The sequence below is a fragment of the Condylura cristata genome, unplaced genomic scaffold, assembly GCF_000260355.1.
Source record: "Condylura cristata isolate star-nosed mole 26May11 unplaced genomic scaffold, ConCri1.0 scaffold00006, whole genome shotgun sequence".
NCBI classification, from domain to species: Eukaryota; Metazoa; Chordata; class Mammalia; order Eulipotyphla; family Talpidae; genus Condylura; species Condylura cristata.
This window is the reverse complement of record NW_004567107.1, coordinates 47,157,502-47,179,098: the sequence shown is the minus strand read 5'-3', so window position 1 is coordinate 47,179,098 and position 21,597 is coordinate 47,157,502. Positions and strand designations below refer to the sequence as shown.

The following is a 21,597-nucleotide window of genomic DNA, read 5'->3' as shown; positions in this document are numbered from 1 at the left end:
TTGAACTCATGCGGAAGTGGCTTCAGCTTCTCAGTGCAGTGCTTTAACCCGTTGCGCCACCAGGGAGGGCCAGTATTCTTTATTTTTAAAGCTAGCAATATAGGGCCTTTGCTTTTTCACATTGCACTTCTATGATTCTCTTTTCTGATTTCTTCTCCCATTCTTAATGACACTTGTCTTAACATTAGGTCCACTGGATGATCCCAAGAAAGGTTTGCAAAGATGTATTTGGGGAGATCATTATTCTGTCTACCACATGGAAGAAATAAATATAACACATATGGTGATGAAAACTACTTTATTGAACAGATTATAAAGACAAGACTGGTAGCCAAAAGTTTTGTGGCAATGTAATTCATATGATATATCTATCAGTCTGACTATTGAGAGCATTGCTAACTATTTTTTCTTTTAAAACTTGCATTTAGGAACAGAATTATCTTGTTTTAAGCTGTAACTTTTCCCATGTGTTCCCTAAGAAAGCTTTATTAAAATAGACTGAATATTTTAAGTATGCTAAAATTTATGTTAACATATTTTACTTTGTTCGTTATTCGATCATCAAAGAGTATTAGAATGATTATTGAGGAAAAAAAACTTTTCATAGAAAATTATATTCACATAGTTTAAAAATTTACTATCTTTCTTAGTTGAAGTAAAGTCCAAACACCCTCTTTTTTGTTTCTGGCTCTAGAATGTCTCACTTCTTCCTACCTTTTTTTACTCTGTTTTCCATTTCTATGATACATCATTATCTATGAACTTCCATTAAATTATATGAACTCACCAAACTTCAGCTCTCTCATTAAATAACAGTAATAGGAATAGTGATTAAAAATATCAAGGATGTGGCCCTCCCTGGTGGCGCAGTGGGTTAAAGCACAACACTGAGAATCTAAAGCCGCTTCCTCATGAGTTCGATTCCCGCCTGCCCCAGAGGTGACCACATGGCGTGGCAGACCTCTCCTGACCCGCCCGCTGCTCCCCTCAGCAGTGTATTTCGTTGATCTGCCTGTTCTGCTCCCCACTCTGTCTCTGGTGAATTCTCTCACCCTCCACATCTCTGACCTGTATCCCAGTTCTGTATGCACAAATAAAATAAAATCTTTAAAAAAAAAAAAAAAGTACAAAATACTTTAAAAAAAAAATATCAAGGATGTAATAGATAAGTTATATATACTACCATATACATCACTTTAGTGAGTGCACATAAAATTAAATTAATTACTTATATGAGATAAAACAAAATAAATCATTTCCTTTAAACATGTGCAGAAGAACAGGGAATCAAAATAAAATGGAATCAGGCAAATGAAAGAAAAGTTAAAGCAGGAAACTAGATTCAAATCCTACTTAAAGCCTACATTTCTCTATGACTATAAAATGTATCATTAAGTAAAATCTAGTTGGATGCAGGCAGGGCACATTGAATATTTACTGAACAAATCATTTTTCCTTACCTTATATAGCAATCCACCAGTGGTAAACTGCATTCTGATTTTATCTAATTTTACAAATGTGGGGTTGTGACAGCTGAGAAGCAAACACAGCTGTTTTCAGTGGCTTTTGCTTAATGTTTAATTTTTTAAAAAAATAAGTTGTTTGAATTTTATAAAATGATCATCACTGACATTTACATAGTATTTTATAAAAAGAATATTCTCTTGCACTTTGCTATTTAATCTTCACTAAATCCCTGTGAAACAGAGAAATCTACTGCCGCCACTTAATAGATAGTTTAGGTGACTAGTTCATTTCACCAAGTCTGCCAGAGACTGGCCAGAACCAGACCCAGCTAAGAACCAGACCCAGCTAGGAAGCTGCTGAATATGAAAGCCTAATATATATGCTTCACAAACTATAAAGTATTAGGCAAGTCATAGTATTGTTCTTTAAGCTTATACACACAGCCACTTATTTCAGCATTTTTATATGTGAAGCAGTTCTGGTAAGTGCAATGTTTATGCTAAGGTATTCATTAGGTATTCTGCTGTGTTTCTCAAAAGTTATTTCCCAAATGCACAAAATTAGGGTTTTAAATGTAAAATGTGAAATAATAATTATCCTTTGGTAACAATTCAAAATAAATATTTCCCACTTGTGAGTACCCTAGTGAATTTATGCTTTGCTTTCTTTTTAAACAAAAGAAAATGAGTCTTTGTTAAGTAAAAGGAATTGTTGTATATAAGAGATATAATGCTTCACACATATATTTCAAAGACCAGTGTCTAAGCGATCAAAATGTTAGTGGCACATTTCACTTGATAAAAAAAGAGTACAGTATGACTCAAATATGGGAGGGCACTTTAAAACGTTGCTTTATATTTTTAGTCACTTAAAATAAACCTGGGCTTCTGTCAACTGTTTACTAAGTAAGAGCTAGTGGGAAGATGTATAAATTTTTCATTTTGCATTACTCTTGTTTGCTTCTAATCGTTCTATCTACAATAGTACACAGAAGAGCTATTGCAATTTTTTAAAATATGCTAATTAAATGAAAGATTTGCAATATATAAAAGGCTATAAAATGTCTTAATCCTTGGAAAAAATTTACTTTCACCATTCCTTAAGGATAGTTAAAATGAAACAAATAAGAACTACTGATTTAGATCATTCAGATTATGTGAAAGGTCAGACTCTAATAACCAAACAAGCGAAGTTAATTTAAATATTTTAATTAATTTTGTTTTTCATTAAAAATAGTTTTAGTTCTGGCCCTCCCTGGTGGCGCAGCGGGTTAAAGCACAGCACTGAGAATCTAAAGCCGCTTCCGCATGAGTTCGATCCCCGCCTGCCCCGGAGGTGACCACATGGCGTGGCAGACCTCTCCTGACCCGCCCGCTGCTCCCCTCAGCAGTGTACTTCGTCGATCTGCCTGTTCTGCTCCCCACTCTGTCTCTGGTGAAGCCTCTCACCGCCCCTGAGCCTCTGGCCTGTACCCCAGTTCTGTATGCACAAATAAATAAATCTTAAAAAAAAAAAAAAAAAAAAAAAATAGTTTTAGTTCTGCTTACGAAGAGATGATATCCAAATGTTATTTTTATTTTATGAAGTTATTATTTTTTAATTTGTGATGGTTTATACACTTTTTGAATCTAACATTATATTTGTTAAATTAGCACCACTATATGAAACGCCTTATTGTTCAACAATTTGTAACACAAAATTTTAAAAAATACATTTCAAAGTGATTTATGCAATAGAAAAATTTACAAAATACCTAGAGTTCAAATTAACAAGAAACCAACAAAATCTATATAATAGAAACTAAAATTTTGTAGAGGGATGCAAAATTACCAGAGTAACTGGGGTCTCAACCATATTAGTGAGTGTACCTTAAATTAATTGAAACAATATAAGTTTAATATATGTTTGATTGAATTGTTAGGTTGGTTCCCATGTTCAACTGAGAAAAAAAAAATAGGTGGGTAGACAAGAAAAATGTGAAAAAACAACATGAAGGAAAAACACATAACAGATATCCAAACTTTATTTGAAACGTACAGTAAATAATTATAAATTAACCTTTAGAATTTATTAGTGTATCTAGATAAAGATATATATTGCTATGGGAATTTAATTGTTGAAAGTGATAGGAAACGGGTAATTCTACAAGTGATGTTTTGGTATCTAGTTATTTATCTAGGAGATAATTTAAAATTAGATTCTTACTTCACACTATTAAAATACTCCACTATGGGGACTAAAGAAAATTCTAAAAGCATAGAAGAAAACAATTTAACTTTCTTTTTTCTAATATAGGAGTTGGACAATCTTTCTAAGGTATGAATAAAACTTAGAATCTATATTGATAAAAAAAAATTGACAAAAAAATAAAACCAAAATGACAAAACAACTAAGAAAGCCACATTATACAAAATTCTCATGAACAAAACATGGAACCCAGAATATGACTTACTGTCACAGAGTGGCTACTGCTTGTTGGGTTTTTGCTCTCTGCTGGAAAAGCTATTTCCCCAGTATCAAAATGAACCAGTGTTTTTCATGTCTTCTAATCTCTCTCCTGTCACGGACTGCTCTTCTTATGTTTACACTTGACATTGAAGGTTATCTTGAACTGAGTATTTCTTTCAGTCACGTACACATATTCTCAGCTGTGTTTTATATACTAGGTTTTAAAGTCTCCTTATGGATAGAGAAAATAGGAGATATGCTTGAAGATGCTGTAAGGAAAGGAAAATGTACAGTTGTATGATGATGGTTGCTTGTTCTTCTGTACAGTGTAGTATCTATAGAAAAAAAAATCCAGGGAATTTGGTGTTTTGTTTGCTGTTCCCATATGAAATAATCACTAGTTCATTTGCCAAGCTCTCTCAGTCTTACTTAGATTAGTTTTCAGTGTTAATGAAAGCAAAACAAAACTTTCCCACTTCTAGTGTCCCAGGGAACCGTACAAAAGACAAAGACAAAAATCTTACTTTGTATGTAAGATAAAGTTAAGAACTTTGCACATTTCATCAAGTTCATGGACCCAAAGGCATAACAAGAGAAAAGGTGATATAAAAAATCTTTCATCATAATTTGATACAGGCATATATATATAATTAAAATAATCTTTAAAAATATACAACAGGAAACTATGCTGACTGTTATTTTAAAATATAGCTCGGTGAAGAAACACAAGAATTTATTAACTATGAAGCTACTCAAGGGACCGTCATGGTGGCGCAATGGGTTAAAGCACTACCAACCTGGCCGCAGCCCTTGGCAAATTCCTTCCTGGGCCAGGGAGCTGACTCACACGCGTGGCAGACCTCTCCTGTCTCACCGCTGCTCCCCTCAGCAATGTATTTCAGTAAATTTGCCAGTTCTGCTCCCCACTCTCTCTGGTGAATCCTCTCACTTCCCCTGCACCTCTGGTCTATACCCCAGTTTTGTGAGCATAAATAAATAACTCTTTAAAAAATAAAAAAAAAACAAAAAAATAAAGCTACTCAAGATTTCCCTTCCTATAAATGTTAATGAGGAGTTCTAAAGATTTCCTATGTGCTATAAACTTTATTTTCTTAGATTCCAATGTTTATTACTATAAAGGTTTAGTCCATGAAACTTCTATAACATAATTCCAATTACAGTTTCATGTCTAAATTCTGTTAGTTTAAAAAAAAAAAGTTGTAGGGCCCTCTCTGGTGGTGCAGGAGGTTAAAGCACAGCACTAAGAAGTTAAAGCCGCTTTTGGCATGAGTTTGATCCCCACCCCGGAGGTAACCCACATGGTGTGGCAGACCTTTCCTGACATACCTGCTGCTCCCCTCAGCAGTGAACTTTGTCAGTTGGCCTGTTCTGCTCCCCACTCTGTCTCTGGTGAATCCTATCACCGCCCCTGCACCCCTGGCCTGTATCTCAGTTCTGTATGCATAAATAAATGAATCTTAAAAAAAATTGTAATTTTAAGTTGAGAGAAGTCAATTTGAGTACTAAAGCAACTAGAAATACTAACCTTTAAGTCAACTTAAAAAATAATATAATTGAACAATGATTTTTAGGCAATTTTATCATTGTTACAGAATTCAGCTTTCTCATAATGGAAAAAAGGACTTGACCAACTTACTCTTAAAATTCATTTTTAGCTTTAAAAAATTATGAAGTGATGATTCAAGATATATAATTTAGCAGGTTTGAGTAATAATTGTTTCCATGTTATTTAGAAAGAACATACACTCATTTATCTTTTTTTCAAAAGGGTAATTGCTGTTAATACTTCTGTCTTTCTATTATGTTCTTAATGTAGGTTCATGAAATTGCTCTGACATAAATCTAGTAAGTGACTTTAAATTAACTGGGTAAACATAACATTAGTTGAACCAAGTTGGTAACCAGGATTGTTCCTCCTTCTTAAAATTTTGTGTATATGTAGCTATTTATTTATTTAAATTCTCACTTAATTGGGCCTTCCCTAGTGGCACAAAGGGTTAAAGCACAGCACTATGAAACTATTGCAGTCACTACAACATTAGTTAGATCCCAGGCCAGGGTGGTGACTCAGATGGTGCAGCAACCTCTCCTGTTTTGCCCACTGCTTCCCTCTGCAGTGCATTTCAGTCAGTGTGCCTGTTTTGTTTTTCACTCTGTCGCTGGCAAATCCTCTCACCCCCTCCCTACAGCACCTCAGGTCTGTATACCAACGCTGTATGCAAAAATAAGTAAATCTTTAAACAAAATAAATTATTGCTTCAATTATTCATACTTAATTTTACTTAATGATTTAATCATTTAATTATAAAAATTTACTTCATACAGGTATAAATATATGTATACACATGTGAATATATACATGTGAATAAAAATGTGCATATTACCTTACCTAAAGAAAGGGATTTTGATTCTCTTGCTGTTCTATGGTGAAGCAGCTTAAAACAAAATTATTCACATAGAAATGGGGTCAACAAGAACCAGCACAACTGGACTCTTGTTCTGCTGGGTTTTCTGGTTTCTTATACTTCTTTCCCTTTTCATACTTGATACAATCCCAAAATAGCATCTGGTCCATTTATCTTAAAATATTTCATGCATTCTTCCATCTATTTCATTTTAAATTATATATATTTAACTATAATGTGTCTAAATCTGTATATTAGAACTGAAGATGACTTTGTTTAAAACTTTTGACTATCAGTAACAAGTTCATGCAAGTGTGCATGAAATTGATGAAAACAAGTTTTTCCTGAAACAGAAATTTAGAGAGCTGGTGGTCAGAGCTATAGAAATTTAGAATTCCTGAAGGAGTTCAGATTTTACTTGTAAAAGAAAATATGTCTCAGAGTAGAGAGAACATGATAACTATTTAGAAGTTATGCTATAAATGATATGGGGGACCAAGAAATATGTATTTACAAAACATGAGCCGATAACCTTGCAAAGATCTGTTGTTCTCAGTGTCTCACATGTTATTAAGAAGAGCAAGTTGGTATCCAGGTAACTGTAAATGATTTAATGATGAATTCCAATAAAATATTAGGGAAATATTTCTATTGCTTAATTAAGGAATAGGTCTCCTCCAGATGGGCTTTACCCAAGACTTTCAAAGTATGCTGTTTCTAGTATGTGTAACCTTAACATGTTGAACTAATGTCAGTGTAGGCCCCGTGGGCTTCACGAGAACTTAATGCTGCCTTAAAGAGTGACAATAATTCAAAGTCAGGGTTATCTCCAGAAATAACCTTCCTTTGCCTGATAAAGTTATGTGAAGGTAGGGCAAAAATACAGAGCACAAATCATGTGAGACCCCCTCCTGGCTCCTGTGTTATTTATTCTAGAATTTATAGCCATATACATTCTCTAGATGCATATAATTAATTTTGGTCTTTTTGTCATACGTGTCCTCTTCTTGATGTATTTTAAAAATTATTTATTTCTGGGCACTCCCTGGTGGCACAGTGAGTTAAAGCACAACACTAAGAAGCTAAAGCCACTTCAGCATGAATTCGAGCCCTGCCTGGAGGTGACCCACCTGGTGGCAGGCAGATCCCTCCTTTCCCCCCTCCCCTCAGTAGTGTATGTCATCAGTTTGCCGGTTCTACTCCCCACTCTGTCTCTGGTGAATCCTCTCACCGCCCCTGTGCTTCTGGCTTGTACCCCAGTTTTGTATGCAGAAGTAAATAAATTTTTTTTTAAAAATCTATTTCTATTTAGTTTAACCATTGTTCCTTTTGGACAATGTTTACTTTCATGGGTATGTTTACCCTGTCATGGGTAGTCCCCCCAAAATTCCCACCACCATCCCACCAGTGCACCATAACCATGGTCCCTGTGCTCTCACAGTAGTCTTTCTGAAGTTAGTTCCTTTGTTGAGCAGCCCACAAAGAGCCCAGAGAGGTGGGGGATTTTCTTCCTGTGTCCTTACAAAATTTTGATGATTGAAGTTAGATTTCCATTCCTCTTTTTATTAATAACCATTATAAGTGGGATTTAATAATAAAAATTGTTGTAAGACTAAAAAATAATTTTGATCCCTTATTATGAAATAGGATAGGAATCTAGGTCTTTTTGATGACAAAACTATTATTCTTAAATTATGAAAAGATCCTTTGTGGTAAGCATTGTTATTCCAATTTTAAGGTAAGGAGGTTTAGAATATGGGGATGAAATCCTTTGACCAAGATAGAACTGGGATTCTACCTCAGCACTATCAAACAGTCTAATCTCTTGTTAAAATTTCTACTTAGGTTCATCTTATTTCCAAATCTCTAATAAAGTGGTTCAATGTTTTCAACTTATCCACAAACATGTTTTTATGGGAATTTACTTGTTTTTGGATGTTCCTTTTGAACATTTATATTCCTTTTTGCAAACTTTAATTTCTTTTTATTTTAACTCTTTTCCATACGTCTCTTTGTTTTGGGATGGGTAGAATGTGGTGATGCTCATCCAAGGAGATACTGAACCTGTTCCTCTGAATCCTATGCAGTGATGTAAACCCATGTTAATGCATATTAATAAATTAAAAACAAACACTCACTGCTAACATGGGAGAAATTAATTCTTGAAGTTAATTTTCAGCACACAGATGCTTTGTATTGCCTGGAATCATCTCAGTCCTCACCACAGATTGTTTATACTTATCATTTAGTGACTTTTTTTTTTTTAACAGAACTTGCTTATAGTTTTGCAATACTAAAACATTTGTTAGAGGCAGGAGTCATTTAGTTGGAAGAAATAGAAATCACTCATGCAAGTTCGAGTTCATTAAGGTGAACATTTCTTTTTATTTGAATTCAAGTAGAGGAGGCAAATTTTAACCAGTCTCATTACAGGCTCAATTGGAGGTAGAGAGAGAAGTCAGGAACTCCGACCTACTGTTTGATAACTTCATGGCCTCTTTTCTCTCCCCACCTCTCATGTTCTCCCCAAATGACCCTTTTGTGGTCAATTCTCTATATTAATGTGAGGCTGAATAGGTTGCCTGCTCCAAATCTACATATGACTTCAGACCTCCTGAACATATTTCCATTATACTCTGCTGTCTGAATTTCTTTATAAAAATCCTCGAAAGACAGCCTGTAGGAAATAAGAGGATATTGCTTTTCCATGGATTATCTTTATCCTCCTGGCATAATTGACTATGGTTTCTGGAAGGTGGTGTCATATATATATATATAATTAGTGGGAACTAGCTGTGGTAAGGAGTAGTTTCAAGCAGGGATGTGGTTTTGGCAGGTATACCAACATTTAATTACTTTGAACACTTAAACCAGAGTAGCAATAAATGATAAAATATAAGCAAAGATAGTTTACTCCATTTATCCAGCACTTAGTCATAGCGAGAGTTAACTCTCAAATGTTTTTTTTTTTTAAAGATTTATTTATTTATTCATATAGAGCTGGGGTACAGGCCAGAGATGCGGAGGGTGAGAGGATTCACCAGAGACAGAATGGGGAGCAGAACAGGCAGATCGACGAAGTACACTGCTGAGGGGAGCAGCGGGCGGGTCAGGAGAGGTCTGCCACGCCATGTGGTCACCTCCGGGGCAGGCAGGAATCGAACTCTTGCGGAAGTGGCTTTAGATTCCCAGTGCAGTGCTTTAACCCGCTGCACCACCAGGGAGGGCCCTCAAATGGCTTTTTACTACTTACCAGTGCTTTATATATATGATATTTGTCACAATAATACTGAGTGAGATATTATGATAAGTAGTATAGGGAAGGAAACAGAATAAAATTTATTAATATCCCCACTTTACAGAAAAGAACAACTTATATCAACGCAAAGTGAAGGAGATAACAATTCATTGAAACCAAATTATTCTGCACTGGTATGTGGAAAAACCAAAGATTTAAACCTAAGCATTGGGCTCCTGGGTCCATCTACGAGCTTTGCAGCACACTGTCTTCCTTAACTTCTGTTGAGAGAAATCATTCTCTTACTGAAGTTTCTACTTAGAATTCTTTCTAGAATAGTGAGACTTATTTTCTTATGTTCTACTATCTCATGTACAGAGAACAATAAAACTCAGATTTGCCTGATAATGGTGTTTGTAGCACCTACTCGATGACATCATTTAATCTTAAAATATTGGTTCATTATTTTAGTGTTGGATATTTGTTTGTAGACATTAAAGTGTGAGACAGTAAAACTGGACAGAAATAGAAAGTCTAATAACAGCAAGCAAACTTCATAACTATTATCAGATGCTGAGGTTGATGGTGACTGAAAGCCACTTGAGACTGATGGCTCTTTGGTGGTCTATATGATACACATTGGTGGTTTCTCTCTTGTCACTCTTGGACAAATGTTCAAACCACTAAAACCACTTATGAAATTGGCACTTGTAATAGGAAAAGTCAGTTCCTTATCTTGGGAATCCTCAACCATGAAGAAGAATTATTTTAGAAAGAGAGCTTGAAAAGTCCATTGAAATCTCCAAAAGATGGGAAAATAATCATGAAAATTATTACATCAACATTTCCATTTTAAATAAGGAAACATATATGGAACCACTATGCCTTAAGTATTTTTACTGTGGTTATAATTCTGCATAATTCTCATTCTGTGTTAAAATTACAGAGTTCAGTTGAAAATGTAGAGTGGTTCATGTCAACTATACCATGTGTTTTTATAACTATGATGAAATTGTTACTCTGCAAAATCAATAGCGTTCACAATATGAAACACTAGTGAAATTAAAAAGTACTAAATATTAAGATGCTAAAACACATATATTTAAAAATGTTCAACCATTAATGTATTGACATTATAAGCTATATTTTTCTACTTTTAAATTTTCTCTTCATTTTGAGTTGCTTAAACCAAAAATTTATTGGACTATGGACTTTGATATGAAGGTATCTTTTGATTTTTTCAGGTTTATTACTGGAGCTCAATTCTGAATCATTTGACTGAACTTACAAAAACAATATGCCTGTGAAAACAGTCAAAGACCACATACTTATATATTCTTGAACAATTTTATTTCTTGTACAATTCTCCTATCCTTTTAACAATGGAAACTCTGTTAAGAGAGACATAATGTGGAAAGTGAAACTTTATGAATTTAATTGTAACAGGAAGATTCAGGTATATTTAGAAAATATGCAAACATTTTCTTCAAATATTAAACTTGCATGGCTTTTTATAAAAGATGAAATTTTAGGCCCTCCCTGGTGGCGCAGCAGGTTAAAGCACAGCACTGACAATCTAAAGATGCTTCCGCTTGAGTTCCATTCCCACCTGCCCCGGAGGTGACCACATGGGCGGCAGACCTCACCTGACCCGCCCGCTGCTCCCCTCAGCAGTGTACTTCATTTATCTGCCTGTTCTGCTCCCCACTCTGTCTCTGGTGAAGCCTCTCACCGCCCCTGAGCCTCTGGCCTGTACCCCAGTTCTGTATGCACAAATAAATAAATCTTAAAAAAAATGAAATTTTAATTTTAAAATATAAAGGCAAAAAAGATAAAAAATAGGAAAAGTATTATGAAATTCTTTAGAATATTATAAATGCTTGCATGTAATAATAACTTTGATTTAGCTTTTTCTGTAAATTCTGTCTATAGATTTTACTGGAACCAATGGGAATGTTTAAAAAACGTAAACCAATTTCCTATTCTATGAATATATGTCAAAGAAATTTTAAAATTATATATTCAAGGACTCTCCTGGTGGTGCAACGGGTGAGGACACAACACTCCAAGTGAGCCACAGACACTCTAGTGTGAGTTCAATACCCAGTTCTGGAGGTGATCCACATGGTGTGGCAGACCTCTCCTGACCGGCCCACTGCTCCCCACTCTGTCTCTGGTGATCAGCCTGTTCTGCCCCCACTTTGTCTTTGATGATCATTTCACTGCCTCTGCACCTCTGGTATGTACCCCAGTTCTGTATGCATAAATAAATACATTTAAAAAAATGTATATATATATATTCAAAACATTTACTACTGGAGTGAAATAAATTATTATATTTTAGAAAGCAGAAACATATCATATATCATACATATCATATATCTTGGTGTATGCATGTGTGTATGTGTATGTATATATGGGTGATATTAGTATAAGTTGGTGTATACGTACATACACAGACATAGGCACATATGTATGTTATATATATATATACATATATGTGTGAGTGTATGTGTATATGTAAATACTTTTGCATCTTTGCATTTCACAAACATTATGAAATAACCTGTATCTGTCTTTAACTATTTTCTAAGAATACACACACACACACACACACACCACTCAACAGAAATCTTAATATTAATTCTACTATATGAATTCTGTTACTTCTGTTAATTCTGATGTTAACTTTCATGTTATATCGCTTTACAATTTATTTTTTATCTATTTTCTATGTCTCCCTCCTCGGAAAACTAACTTATAGTCTGTACCTCTTTTACTTTTCTGTTTTTACTGTTATGTCAAAAGTACCATATATTCTTAATTTTGCAAATCATAATGAAAATATCTAAAATCTTATTCCATTTACTGTTTAGTTTTAAAAATTGTTTCAAGAAATAATATTATCCGCATTTTACTCACTAGATTTAGAAAACTTGATTTCTTATCTTTAAAACAGTCCTTTGATGTCTGGGCTCACAGATGTGTAGAAAGCAGGGGCCTTATTCTTCTATCCTTCTTGGTTCTTCTTGGGCTGAGATAGCCAACAAATTAATACTGGATAGATCAGTAGGGCAAAATGAAAAAAAAAAATTACAAACATATGAAGAATTTATATGGCTGTAAATGGGACTGACAGAAGAATTTTATCATTGTACTGATGAATGGGATGTCACGGTGAGAGGATGAGGTCTCACAAGATAAGGAGATGGCAACTTTATATGGCAAAAGCAGAAACTCTGGATGATTTTCCTTGTCTTAAGTGTCTCTGGGGAAAAACAAAAAAAAAAAAAGAAAGTTATTTCTGGATAAAACCTTATACCTGGGTAATACCCGTCCTTTAAGAAAATCATGTTTCTCTCCAGACCTGCAGTGTCTTGGTTGACCTTGGCTCCACATGTCAGTGTGACACATATTTAGAAAAAGTCTGCTCTGGACATCTGTATACAAGTCTATCTGAACATTTTAAAGAGGATTATTCTATAATTGTCCTTTGTTTTATTGCTCATTAACCCTTATAGCAACATATTGCAAAAAAGAGAAATCTCGTCCCCTGGCTTTAACATTCATCAATGGTACTTTCTATTTCATCTAATTCCTAGTTTTCTTCATGGCTTCATGCCCCTCTCTGTACATCTAGAAATCTGAAGGCTTTACTGTATTTCTTCAAAAATATCCTTTGCTTGTTTTTCTTCACACTGTGTTATATTCTGAAGTAGCAAAGATGATATCAGTGCTGAGCTGCTGGATAGAGACTGCTGCCCAGGGTTCAGGCCAGGGCATAAATAAATATCTGTATATCACATATATATATAGATATATACACACACGCATATATACATTTATTTTTATTTTTTTATTTTTATTTATACATATACACATATACACATATGTGTGTGTGTGCATTTCTGTGTCTTTAATTCCATCCATGCAGCTTATAGGCTATAAGTTTATTTTAATTTTAGATAGTTGATAGTGACTATATTAAATTTCCAGAGATTTTGAAACATTTTTCTTAATATTTAATTGACAATTTTTGCTAGTATTTTGGCAGGCCAAATATCTAGACATCTTGCAGACATGTAGATTTCTTTGAATATTCTGCATTACAATGTTGGTTATAAGGCTGCCTGATGAATTTAATTAAATTTTGCATGTTAAACCTTTTAAATTTAATCAAGTGCTCCCAGATTCTGAATATTAAGCTTGTTTATGGGCATTCAAAATTGAGCCATATTGCCCCTCACAACACACAAACATGTACACCACCTACTTTGCATACAATAGATACTCACAAAGTAATTTTAGCTAGATTCAATAAAATTCATTAGTTCCTTCCGACTACATTGAGGTATATTCAGTTTTGTCCAAACATACTAAATGATGGACTATCTTGTTTTTCTTCCAAGCCATACTAGCTGTTTTTGGCACAGTGGAATGCAATAAAGGCAGAGATTATGGCTAGAATCTCTTATTTGGATGAGTATGTTCTGTATGTCCAATCATTGACCTGCAAAGGACTTTCTAAGTATTAGGTTACCTGGAAGTTAAAAAAATCTAAGAACCTCTGATTTGACTTTTCAAAAGTAATGTGCTTTCTATAATATTTTTTACATATCCATTAGAAAATAAAAATGAAGATAAGTAATAGTGTTTTTATCAAAGGACTCAATGTCAAAATATAGCAAACATGTTAGATACCATTTTACTAATATTCATAATGTATAAACATTTTCACATAAGGAGAAATGGTATGGTTGTCATTAAGATTTGAAAAGATATTTAATTAAAATTTTAATTTAAGTAATGCATTTATATTTTGATCCACATTAAAAACATGCTGGTATATTTTAAAATAATTTAAGGCTTAAAATCAATTTATAGACTGTAAAATATTTCTGTGTTTATATGTTTGTGCTAGATAGACCCCAAAACATTCCAGCCTTATAATGATGTGGTATAAGAGCTTTAGACTGTCAAAGAAATAAAAACTCTGAAGACAAAAATGTAATAAAAATGCTCTCAAGTAACACTGGGCCCTTCAAAAGCATTATTGGGACACCCTGATTCATGTCCCTCAGTGGTCCTTTTATAAAACAATGTTTTCTCTTCTTTCCCACTTTTCCCTATCTCATAGTTGCTTGGGAGAGTCTTACTTTATAACTGCCTTAAATCTTATTTTTCCATTTTGCTTCTTAAAATCATTGTTAAATTCTTCTCATTCTAAGATTTCTTTCTACTAATCCTATTTTTGCATACAACACCTAAGAAACAAAGGCGTTATCCTACTAGGGTAGGATCGTAATGGCTAAGCAAGTGTAACCTCTGCTGAGTACATGTGTGTGGACAGGCAGGCATATCTGTGTGTGAAAAACAGGGCTGGGACAGAAGAGGTTTCTGTGAATAATAAATAGGCATTGAAAAATCACATCCATTAGATGATCTTTGTTATAGTGATATTTTTATGGTTTAGATGAACACTGATGAAAATTCTGATTAACACCAAGAATAGTAAAAATAACTTGAAAGGATGACTCCATTTAAATAGATCATTTTATCACCTTTTCTAGAAGACTGCTTTATGAGACAATTTAGTATAAAAGTAATTTCTCTTTGGTCCTTTTTAAAATGTTTTATGCATTTATTTTTGTGTAGAAGAACTGGGGTGCAGGCTAGAGGTGTAGAGGTGGTGAGAGGATTCATCAAAGACAAAGCTGGAAGCACAGCAGGCAGATTTACTAAAATACACTCCAGTGGAGCAGTGGGTGAGACAGGAGAGGTCTGCTGCAGCATAAGGGGGTTAGCTCCCTGCCCAGGGATTGAACACAGGCCTTTGTGGTGATAGCACTGAGATTAATTCCTAGGCCTCCAGAAGGGCCTCTCTTTTATCTTTGTTTAATAGATGTAACATTGTATAGTAGCATTATATAAATTTCAGTTAGCATTGAAAATCAACATGCTGCATTTGTTCACCTATAAAAGTACAAGTCTTTATTGTCTCATCAAAATTTGTTTAAAAATGTTAAAATGTTTTTAGATTAAATTATTCTCTTAATTTTGAGGAATGTTGTCTGAAAATAGCAAAATTTATATCATTTCATTAGTCATATAAAAATGAACGTTTCATGCATACTAAGGTTTAAGACTGTAAAACTGGATCAGATGGTCTTGTTTGAGGATAATAATTACATGGAAAAATAATTTTAAAACTTATATAAATTTATTTTGACTTATATTAAAAATCTTCCCATATAAAGGAGATGAGTTTCTAAATCATCTAAAAATACAGAATTCTACAAATCAAAGACCCATGTGATTTGGCTCTTACATTTCTTCTTTTTGCTTCTATTTTTAAAATTTACAATTTTGAATGTTGAAAATATACATAAAACCTTTGGTAGAAATAAATGCTACTATGCTTTTTTTCCTGCCACAATATCATTGCACATGAACCAAAGGTCAGAAATAAGTACTTGGAAAACATATTGTCCCTCACTAAAATAGGGGAAATCTTATAAAGGTTCCAGAAAGTTGACCTCTTATTATAAAAAAGAGGCAATATATAGAATTGTCATCCATAGCTTTATATTACTTTTGTTCCCCTGGTTATGGAAAATAAATAAAGAAAAAAACAATTGTATGAAAAGGGAAATTAACAAATGTATCAACTGTGTTAATAGACTATCCTTGTAAATAATTTATCAAGAAAAATAATAAATTTAACCTTTTATAAAACAACTGTCACTAGATAAAATTATATGATAATATGCAAATCAAATGATTCTTAGAGGTATAAAATTAAAAGTTGTATTTTCAAATGGTAAATAGTTTTCTGACAGAATGCATTTTTTTTTGCACTATGTCCTCTGTATATTTGCAAGAAGTATTTTCAGTTTCAGCTTAGTGTTCAGAAAGACTTGAATCTAAGAATGAAAGGCACACACAGTCGAGAAAAAGATCATGACATAGAATACCCATTGAACACAAGAGACTCAGGAGACAGACTACTTGAGTACAAATTTCATCTCTAATATTTAAGCCCAATATGAATCAATTAACCTCTGTTTTTTGCACTCAGTTTCCTAAGGTTTCTAGATCTAAGAATTCTATTGTGTATTGCTAATTCACACACACACAACAAAAACAGAGAAGTAGTGTGTGCAATATGTGGTGTCAGTCATCATGTCTGATTTATAAAAGAAAATACAAAATTTCTCTGAATTCAGAAGAAACAAATTTATGATACCTTTATTAAGTAGAGTTGTATACATGATACTAGATGTCTTTTTATACATTTACAAAAATAGGCCACTATCCCGTAGGAACTATTTGTATTTCCTCTCAAGTTACATTTTGCTTTATCAAGGAATATATGATTATGTATGTCATTTTTTGTAAAAGGATTTTGTAGACAACATTAATTTTATCCATCATCCAAGTGTCTTCTTCCCAATACTAATGCATGATATAACTACTTAGGGGTTATCACTGACTTATGTCACCTTTCTTTATCCTTATTTATTTATTTACTTGCTTTTAATGAATGAATGGATCTGTATAGATTTCCTTATTTAATTTTCTAAAATTAATGAGATTTACAGTGTCTAACAAACCATGGAGTGCTCCATGAAGTAATAAATAGCAAGCTTCAAAGCATGCACTACTATTACTTTGCAAAAAAAATTGAGAAAGTTTTAAAGGGTTGTTGAGTTTGACTCATTTAATGCATGAAATGTAACATTTCTGTGGAAATATTAAACACTGTCATTATTTAGCTATAGAATTAGTTATGGCATCCACAATTTTCTTGTAGATTTTTAAAGTTATTTCCAGCTTGATTTATGGTAATGTTTGGCATGTCTACACATTGGACAATATATTAGTTCACTATTGAAACAACTAAATTGAATAAAATATTTCTTGTTATCTTAAAATATTTTGGATTTAAATAACAAAAAAAAAATAGATCAGTGAGAATATATGGGAGAGACATAGGAGGCAATTAGGAATGATTTTGAAGTGAATTTAGGTAAAGAATACATTCCAGAGGAACTGCTCTTAGGCGATCCATGAGGGCTACTGAATATCCTGAGTTCTGACCATTGTAGAAATCTGAAGATGCAATGGATAAGACAATAATATTGGTGTTAAACATGAACTAGAGCTACAGAGGGTAATGATAAGAAAGGACAATATTCTTACAGCAATGCAACAGTGTCAGAAAGAAACATAATGCCCAGATACAGGGCAAATGAGGCAAGTAGAGCCCACCTTTCTTTCTTATTTCCCGTGTCCAGGATCTCTCACTGAGAATACTCAAGCAGTAGCCAGGGGAAAAGGGAAACCAAATGGAAGTAATTGGGAGAAATCCATCCCTAGGACACAAAGAAGGGCAAATGGAGGATCTGGGGATTCAGGACTGCTTGAGGAATAGAAAATAATAATAATAAAAAAAAAAAGAAAAGAAGAAGTCTATATAATTGTATCAACATCTATATTTCCAAAACATTTAGATTTTTTGTAATTTAGCATTAGTCCTATGATTTCAGAGCAATAACATTTCGACCTTGAACCCACTATTATCACAAATATAATTCCATTCATTAAGACTCCTTAAATTCGGCAGTCATTTTTTCCCATTATTTTATGAGGGTTGCTAAGTAGTTCTCTTGGTATCAAAGCATCTATAACAAAGTAACTAAATTAAACCCAGTTAGTCCAGTTAGTCAATTAAAATTCTGCTTCCACTGCCCAAAGTAAAAGCAGAAGAGTGAGGATTATTCTTGTCTTGTATGAAATAAATAGAAGTGTGACTCATTAAGTGATTTCAGGTTTTCCCACTGTTATCAATATTAATTTTTTTCTACTTATAGTTTCTGCCGATCAACATAACTTTAGACAAAAGAAAGAAAGATTAAATCAATTAAATGTACATTTTTTGCAGAGGAGAGGCAAAGCAACAAAGATGGCAGTGTGTAAGAGAGTATTACTTACAAATCAAGCCCACCCATTAAGTGTTCACTTAATACTTCTTTTGCCCATTCTCCCCCTTGATAACAGGTATTTGCTCTTCCCAACTTCCTTATCATGGTTTCTATTTCTTTTCAGTTCTGCAATATGGAGTACTATGTAATTAGGAAGTTTCCTCATCTTGTTAATAATATATTTAGATAACATATACAAAGTTATTGCTGTATTTCTGTAGAGTTACTATTGCTGCCTGTTTTACTGAGACAAGAAAGACAGGACCCAAATCCCTCAAATATCCAAATGTAAATTTGGAGATTCCTTTTATTGCCAGCAGGCTGTTAAAATCAATTGTAAACCCAAATATAACACTGCTAACTAAAAGCTTTGATAAAGAAAGTCATATGGAAAATTGAAGGCAACAGCACAAGCAATTATGCTAGATGGCTACTATTCAGGACCAAGCTGTGTTGCCCTATTCCATTTCCCCTTTTTAAATTGTTTATACTTTGCATTCGTTACGTCTGTTTTAAACACATGATTCACTGAAAATTATCCCTCTAAAATGATTGTTGCTTTGAAAAGAAAACAAACAATAGTGACTTAAAGAGGCCATCCAAACCATTTTTTTATTTAAGGAAGAATAACCAAAATTTTACAGGAGGTGCAGATGGGTAGTTAAATAACATGATTATCTCAACTCTTCAGGTGTGGTGCAATCATCCTGAGAAAAGATATCCCAACAGTAAGCATTCACAAAACAAACAAACAAAACCACTACAATAAGCTAATCACAGCTAACACTTAGGGTGATATTAAGTTGGGTAAGATGAAGGTGCAGCAGGGAGTGGGGTTGAGTATGACTCTCCCTCTTCCATTGTATAAAGTAGCCTGTGTTGTTCCACAGGGCACCAAAGGATAATTGTCTAGAAGGAAGAGTAAATCAGCCCCAGGGAGCACTGCCTCTGTGAGATGCCAGCTTCAAGCTGAAGTTGTGATGAGTTTCAAGTTGCTGAACACCCCTCTACAGCAGTAAAAAGATATAAGATATCGACACGCTCAGCTGCATCTTGTTAAAAGCTTCCTGCGGGTTGGCAGAATGAAATCTTTATTTAAAATACACAAACTATTGTCAAGGGAAAGATGGAAAAGAGAACACAGTAAAAGGGCCAAATGCTTTGCTTAACCCAACAGAAGCAGCAGAAAGGGAGAAGTGGTCCCATTGTCTTTGCAGCAACAACTATAGAAAAGGTGACTAACACCACCATATCAGCATCCATCTGCTCTTCCCATGGTTTCATGATGCATTATTTCTTTTATTATTAATTACATGTGTTTCCGGGGGAGGGCAAATATATTATTACGGATCGCGAGAGGAAGTCATTTCTGCTGCCACTTGGCATTAAGTACAGCCGTGTATGTGAGTGAGTGATGACAGGAAACATAGCAGCAGCCTGAGCACCGGCAACCCTCCTATAATCTGCTTCTAGACGCTTTAGGTAGTCAGAGGCTTTCTAACACAAAGTTCATGTAAAACCATTATTGAACACCGACAGGAAGGAATAGAGACAGGAGTGAGTGGTGTGTATTTGTGCAGAGGGAGGATGGGTGAAAGGGAGGGAGGGAGAGGAAAGAGCGGGATAGAGAATGAGTTAGTCATCATCTTGCACAGACACCACCATAAGTGGGCAGGTGCTTTGCATAATTAAGAGATATACACAGCGCACACTTGCATACATGGTACAGATCTTCTTGGTTTAGATCCTATCAATTCTAAGAACAGCTTTAAGTGATAATGCTAATGCTTATGTGAACCTTTTTGGATGGGTGAGCTCAGTGGGTTTAAGGAGCCTGTGCAGGGAGCCTGGCAAAGAAGGGGTTGAGAAGAAGGGTCACTACTTGAAGAGCAAAGAACAAGGCAAGCAATGAAGCAGGCATGAAAAGAAAAAGGTGAAAGGACCCTGGGGAAAATGTCACCTATATTGATTAAGCTTTATTTCTCTTTGGGCTAGATTGACATTTCTGCTATTAGATCATGGACATATAAGAAAAGTAGGCTGCTGTTTTTTGTTTGTTTTCCACAGTGCATACAGCGCCTTTGACCAGAGGGTACCTGGAAGGTTCTCTTGCAATATTATAATAGGATATTTATTTTCACTTTTAAGAAAACGCGTCCACATAGTAGCAATGTTCTCTCTTTGGCAAGACTGCATTTGTTACCACAACGGCATGCTCAGATCAGTCATTAATGTCATTTATAAATATACAGAGAGCTTTCTGCTGGATTCCTTCCACCGCACACCCTTGCCCTGGGCTCGTCCCCTTTTCTAGCCCTACTGGAGGCGGGGGTGGGGCAGTCTAAGTTCCACTTCCCTTGTTTCCCGAGTCTGGTACATCCATTATGGGGCAGTAGCCACTACACTTTGGGGTACTCAGCAGGTGAAAAAGACATCGCCACTTCCTTCCCACCCCATGCCCATCCCTGTCCTCGCGCGGCGTGTCCTCCTCCAGCGACGCTGTTTTCCATCAACAAATATGCAGGTTTCCCCTTCTCAACTGCCACCTGAGCAAATCTTACCTCACCCTTAACCCAGGCAAGACTTTCAATAGCCCCAACTGCAAACTACATCCAACATCTGAGATGCAGAACCTCCCAAGCGTCGCTTAACCTCTGCTCCCCATCCCCTCTCCAGGCTAAAGAGGGCTCTTCATAAGCATCGATTGTATAGCAAATTACATCTCAGGTCCCCGCGCGATCAAACCCACCACCTCTCGCCCCTACGGCCAGGCCAGCTTCCCTCCAAAGAAACCCGTAAAACAGCCGAAAGCGCGTGAACACGTGAAGAGGCGCGAGCGGATCCACACCTGGGCAAGTCTTCCGCAGCGTTAGTGGTCGGAGTAGCCCGAGCCCGACTCGTCCTCCTGTCCCCTCACGGGCGCTCACCCCGAGCCCTGGGATGCGCCCGGGGCTCGGGTCGCGGGGTCTGCCCGGCCCGCCCGGAGCCGCTCCAGGTGGAGACCGGGTCTCCCCTCCTCCCACCCCGGCTCGCG

General features: G+C 35.2%; 1 pseudogene; it reads right to left on the bottom strand.

The window, feature by feature from the left end:
- Window positions 1-21,597, bottom strand: part of LOC101636811 — a 74,889-nt pseudogene that overhangs the window by 46,461 nt on the left and 6,831 nt on the right.